Raw genomic sequence first — 6,800 nt, 5'->3', positions numbered from 1 at the left:
GTGTAAGATAGGTCTATGCATTTCTGTGTCAAAGTAGCAATAGCACTAGCAGAATCTGATTCCAACTTCTTCACCGTGGTGGTACTGTGAAAGAGCCTCTTTGCATGCCATTACTTTTGCCATGTGAGGATCAAGTGTTCCATGAAGTTTTCCATTCGTAGCTGCCACAAAGGTCCCATTGTTTGTGAGTAATACTACTCCGTATGAGGCCGCATCAACCTGACAAAGGAGAGGGAAAGAGGGGTCCGAATCTAATCTCTGCAAGTTTCACGGTTGAGGCACTAATTTACCACCATGTAATTGCCATGCATTGCACCAATAGTTATGCTGTGGAAACGTGTTCACAGTGCCCATGGTGAACACAATGGTAGATCCATAATTTCTATACTGTAGATTCATAATTTTTTTTTTTTTGAAAACGTAGATTCATAATTTTGTTTTTCATTTGTTGTTAACGGAATATATCCATAATTTCTATACTGTAGATTCATAATTTCTATACTGTAGATTCATAATTTCTGTACTGTAGATTCATAATTTCTATACTGTTCGTTCATAATTTCTATACTGTAGATTCATAATTTCTGTACCGTAGATTCATAATGTATGTAACAACAAATGAAAAACAAAATTATGAATCTACGTTTTCAAAAAAAAATAAAAAATTATGAATCTACCTACAATATAGAAATTATGGATCTACCCTTGTGTTCACCATGCGCATGGTGAACACGTTTCCACGGCATAATTTACCGTATTGCGCTGTGCTTTTACTTCTTTCTGTATTTCATGAGGGATTGTTGGTTTGTTGTTCCACAACATCTGGTTTCGGGCATGCCAAATAACATCAAGTAGGAAAGCAACGTCAACTATTTGGTCTTTAGTAGTAGTCTCCATTAGCGCCTACATCCATTCCCCGAGAAAGGTTGCGTCTTGTGTTGGAGGCAAGCGTTGCGACCATACCCCGGCAATGACATGACAGTTGAGTAGAGCATGAGCATCAATTTCAGCCTCTTCTCCACAAGCTAAGCACATTGGATCAATATCCACCCCTTTCGTTCCAAGTTTAGTTCTGGTAGTGCCATATAAAGTTCTTAATTCTTGGAGGAACATCCAGGTTCCATAACACATTCCAAGCTCTAAACATACCGGTAGGAGCTTCTACTTCCCCCATGAGCAACTTGTAGTCACTTTTGACTGTGTAGCAACCCCTTAAGTCATGCCACCAAAACCATATTCTGACAGATGGGAACACGTAGAATTCACCCAACCTCAGCCTCCGTGAAAGGCTCGTGGAGGCGTTCTTCATCCCATTCTGTTCCCTCGGGCTTCATAAGTAACGATACAGAGATATCAGTTGCCTACTTGCCTGCCTCGGTGGGACTGAAGTGATATAAGAAGGTTGGTTTTTGTCAGCCAGCCAAGGGGAACTCCATACTTTTGTTCTACGTCCGTTGCCTATCCTTACTCCCAACCCACCAAGTAGGACCTCTCTTCTGACTAGAATGCTTTGCCAGCAGAAGTTGGGAAAGCTACCGACATTAGCTTCTAAGAATGAGGATTGGGGGGAGTAACGAGCTTTATAGATTCTCCTGACTGGACTGTTAGGCATTTTTAGCAGTCGTCATCCCTTTTTGGCTAGTAAGACTTTATTAAAACCATGTAGATCTTTGAATCCCAAGCCACCAACCTTTTTGTTTGTGTGTGTGTTTGTGTGTGTGTGTGTGCGTGTGCGTGCATGCGTGTGTGTGTGCGTGTATGTGTGTGTGTGTGTGGGTGGGTATAGGCTTTTCGATGCGTGCCAATGGATCCCAGACCCACTCATGCCTCTCGATCTCTACTAGAATATGTTCATTAGCGTCTCAAGCTCTTGACATGTAGATATTTGAAGAAGGAATACGTGCATGGTGTAGGTGGGTCGAGCTTGAGCAACGGTTTTGAGTAGAACCTATTGGCCGTCCTTGATAGGAACTTTTTATTCCACCCTTCAATTCTATTCCGAAGTTTGTCTTCCACAAATGTGAACACTTGGCGCTTATTTCAGCCAATAACAGAGGGGACACCAACATATTTTTCAAAGTCCTCAGTAAGATTAACAACAAAGAAGTTGGCTAAAGTATTTCTTACCTTTGTTGGGGTGTTGGCACTGAAGGAGATCCCGGACTTATGTAAGTTGACAGCCTGGGCCGAACACTCTTCATAAGTTGTAAGGCAGCGTTTAATCTCCTCGGCCTCACTCCAATTTGCTTTAAAAAATAATAGGCTATCATCGACAAAGAAAATGTGCGAAATGGATGGAGATCCTCTAGCCACACGCAAACCACTAATTATTCCTCTGGACTCAGCATTGTGTAAAAGGATGGAAAGCCCCTCGACACACAAAATAAATAGGTATAGCGAATCGCCTTGTCTCAGGCCACGTGTTGAGGTAATTGGGTTTGTCAGACAACCGTTAACGGAGACCCTATACATTACCGTACTTACACAAACCATCATGAGGTCAGTTCATTGTTGCGAAAAGCCCAAAATAGACATCATCCGTTGAAGGAAATCCCACTCCATACGGTCCTGACCATGTCAAGTTTTAGTGCAGCACAACCTGTTCGGCCATGGGTTTTACATTTCAGAACGTGTCCTGATTCGGTTGCCACGAGTATATTATCAATGATCAACCTCCTTAGAATAAAAGCACTTTGATTTTCCGAGACCACTTCCCCAATCAGACCCTTCATTCTATTTGCAATCATCTTTGCTATTATCTTATAGATCACGTTACACAATGCAATATGCTGGGGGTCCGCTACCGATTCGGGGTGAGTTTTCTTAGGAATTAGGGTAATGATAACATCATTCAACCCTAGTGGAAGTGTGCGGCTGCTAAGGAAATTGAGGATGAAATTAGTAACATCAGCTCCGACTAGATCCTAGTATTGTTAAAAAAAAAATCTGGATTCATTCCGTCATGACCTAGTGATTTATCGGGGTGCATTGAGAAAAGGGTTGCTCTAACTTCCTCGCTTGTGAACTGAGTTAGAAGTCTTTGATTTTGCTATTCAGAAACTCGCTGTATATTCTCAGTTAAGTGGAAGGCACTGCTACGTCCACTAGAGCTCAAAATATTTTGGAAATAATTGAACACAAGCGGGCGCAAATCTTCTCCATGTATCCAGGTACTGTTATCCCCCTTCAGTTTGCAGATTTGGTTCTTCTTGTGCCTAACCGAGGCAAAATTATGGAAGTACTTGGTGTTTAATTCGCCACCTTAGAGCCAATATCTTTTTGCCTGCTGCTTCTAGAAGGATTTTTTTGGTCCATAAGTTTGAGTAGGTTTGCATGAATCTGACAGAATTGTTCCATGCTTTCCCCGTCTCGTTTTGTCCGCATCCGTTCCAGAGCAGATTTTAGGGCTTTAATCTTTCGACCAAAGTTGCTGAACAGTTCCCTGCCCCATCGTGATAACCTTGACTGCATTGGTTAATTTTTTCATGTAAATTTCTCCCCAGTACTGTAGTCCACGCCTCTGTCACTACCTCCGTACACCCCTCTTCTTTGAGCCAGGCGTTCTTAAAACAAAAGCGTCGGCTGAGCAGAAACCCACCGCTCACCCCTTCTGTTAAAGAGACAAAAATGGTGGAATGATCTGAATGGATTATAGCAATATTCAGAACTTCTGCATGGGGGTGCATGAGTCGCCATTGGTCTGAGGCCACGACCCGATCTAATCTCTCTTTGCCGAAAGCACTCGTGTCACGACCCCTTTCCCATGTAAATGGGTAACCTTGCATGCCCAAGTCTGAGAGGTTACAATGGAATAGAGCTGTGTTGAAACCACGAATCAAATAATCAGGGTGAGGGTGCGACCATCTCTTCTCTGAGTGTGCTGATAGGTCGTTGAAGTCACCAACAACCAGCCATGGTAAATCCGATTTCGAGGCAAGTGAGCGCAGTAAATCCCAAACTTCGTGTCTACGACTTCTTTTCGGATGGCCATAAAAGCAGGTTAAGCGCCACTGTAACACCCCACTTTTCTTAAACCTTATTAACAGACTTAATCTTGAAAGATAAACTAAGGCAGCAGAATAAACTTACTAAGAGGTGTCACCGCCGGCAAAAGGTAAACAAACTAAATCATTCAAGTCTTACTAATCATCAAACAAACTAGGGGATAAGACCTCGGTGTCCAGCACCATAAAAACAAAAGGGTAGGTCAACTACAAATCTCAAAACATCAAACATCAAGAGTTTAGACTACAACTAGCTACCTACGCTAATCTAGTCTAACTCGTACTCTCTCACGAACTGGGTCCAACTGAAAAGGGTTAACAAACAACAAGTAGAAAACAAACACGTTAGCACGAAGCTAAGTATAACGCCACTCAACCATGTAAAGTACTACAGTATATACTTTTGGAAAACATTTGTTTCACATACTTAGATCAAGTAAACTTAATCACTTTAACAACGGGTTCTAGATGCTTGCAACCTAGTTATCAAATAGGCGTACTTTCTCTATCCTTATTTCAACAACAAACTCAGTTTATCAAATATCTCAATAGACAACTCATGCTAACAAATAACTCAATAAGTAAGCTCATGCTATCATATAACTCATAAAGTAATCTCATGCTATCAGGTAACTCATAAAGCAAACTCATGCTATCATATAATCTCAATAAGCAATCTCATACTATCATATACTCAATAAGCAATCTCATACTAACGTATACTCAATAAGCAATCTCATGCTAACATATACTCAATAAGCAATCTCATGCTAACATATACTCGATAAGCAATCTCATCCTATCATATAACTCAATAAGCAATCTTATGCTAACGTATACTCAATAAGCAATCTCATGCTAACATATACTCAATAAGCAATCTCATGCTAACATATACTCGATAAGCAATCTCATGCTAACATATAACTCAATAAGCAATCTCATGCTATCATATAACTCAATAAGCAACCTCATGCTATCATATACTCAACATGCAATCTCGTGCAATCATGTAATCTCTAAGCAATCTCATGCTATCATATACTCAACATGCAATCTCGTGCTAATCTCTAAGCAATCTCATGCTATCATATACTCAACATGCAATCTAGTGCAATCATGTAATCTCTAAGCAATCTCATGCTATCATATACTCAACATGCAATCTCGTGCAATCATGTAATCTCTAAGCAATCTCATGCTATCATATACTCAACATGCAATCTCGTGCAATCATGTAATCTCTAAGCAATCTCATGCTATCATACGAATGTAAGACAATGTAATGTCATGCTTCTTATCATACTTTCATGCAACATGTGCAAATCATTTAATCATGCAATAAAATGAACATGATGCTCTAGTATAAGTATAGATAGATATACATATACACTCTCACTCTTAAAAGAAATACTTTTTCTGTGGAAGTTTCTTAGAGTCACAATGACTCGCTTTTCTTTACTTTCTCTAGAGTTACATTGACTCGCTTTATTTAGAGTTGCAATGACTCACTTTCTTTAGAGTCACAATGACTCGCTTTCTCTAGAGTCACAATGACTCGCTTTACTCTTCTTGCTCAAACTTTCTCATACTTCTCATTTCTCTTCTTGTGCGAGGCAGGTACTTTGCCGTATCGAAGCCCTAGCGTACGGTGCAATCTCGTGCATCCACCACATCCGTATCTACGGAACCTCTATCTCGTGGGGGAGGTAGGACCTTCACACTCGTGAATGGACCTATACATGTTGGGCAATCTAGCCGGCTTAATACTCAACTCGTCCACAGAACCACTCTCTTGGTTCTTAATCTTTCTTTCTTGCTTGCTTTCTCTGTGGAATCAGGTATCATACTTTTAGTGTGCACACCCCCTGACCAGGATTCCAAGCTCGGCGGGTAGTATCCAACCTAGTAACTCGGGAATATCAACCTCGTTACATGGTAAATCTGACGGCTCGCAATGTCCATTTCTGTCTTTACTTTCTCTTTTCACTATTTTGTCGGTTCTATTCGATCTTATCTCTTTTCTTCCGAAAGGACATAGTCCTAACGGTCTTCCAAAACTCTATTTTCCTCACAATAGATTATATATATATATATATATATATATATATATATATATATATATCATATGCAATTTCTTTCTCAAGCAACAACTTTATTTATGCAAACTTATGCACAATGCTTCTCAACAACTTCTCTTTCTCACAAATTGGAAATCAAATTATCATGCAACTTCTCAATGCAACTAGATAATGATTTTCCAAAATAGAGATACGTTTTTGAAAGATTACTTAGGCTTACATTAAGCCACTTATGCACTTTAGTTCATGATATGCTAAACATGCTTCTTTACTATAACAAATATCTCAAATTCTCTTTGACTGTAAGTCAAACAAATATTATGCTACTTCATGCTCATCACTTTAATACTTAGCAAAACTTCTAGCAAAAATTTAGCAAATGTTGATCATGCTCTTTAAACTCAAAATACTCAACATAAACTCATTCACTGTAATCTAGAAATCACGAAATCATGCTCTGTACACTTCAACAACTAAGATTCTTGGCAAAATTCTCAACAAGTCATATAGACATTTAGGCATGTTTATCTAGCCAAACTTATCAAATAATGATCATGCTTCTTAGTTTAAAAATTAAACAATTGTCATGCTCCTCAAACAATTAGCTAAGTCTGATACTTCATATTTTCAAGAGTAAATACCCAAAATGGTCCCTCGACTATAGCTAAATTCACAAATTGGTCCTCGACTTTCAATTTCAACCAATTAAGTCCTT

Source organism: Ipomoea nil, unplaced genomic scaffold (genome assembly GCF_001879475.1).
Source record: "Ipomoea nil cultivar Tokyo-kokei standard unplaced genomic scaffold, Asagao_1.1 scaffold1416, whole genome shotgun sequence".
Classification (NCBI taxonomy): domain Eukaryota; kingdom Viridiplantae; phylum Streptophyta; class Magnoliopsida; order Solanales; family Convolvulaceae; genus Ipomoea; species Ipomoea nil.
Note: the sequence above shows the minus strand (reverse complement) of the source record.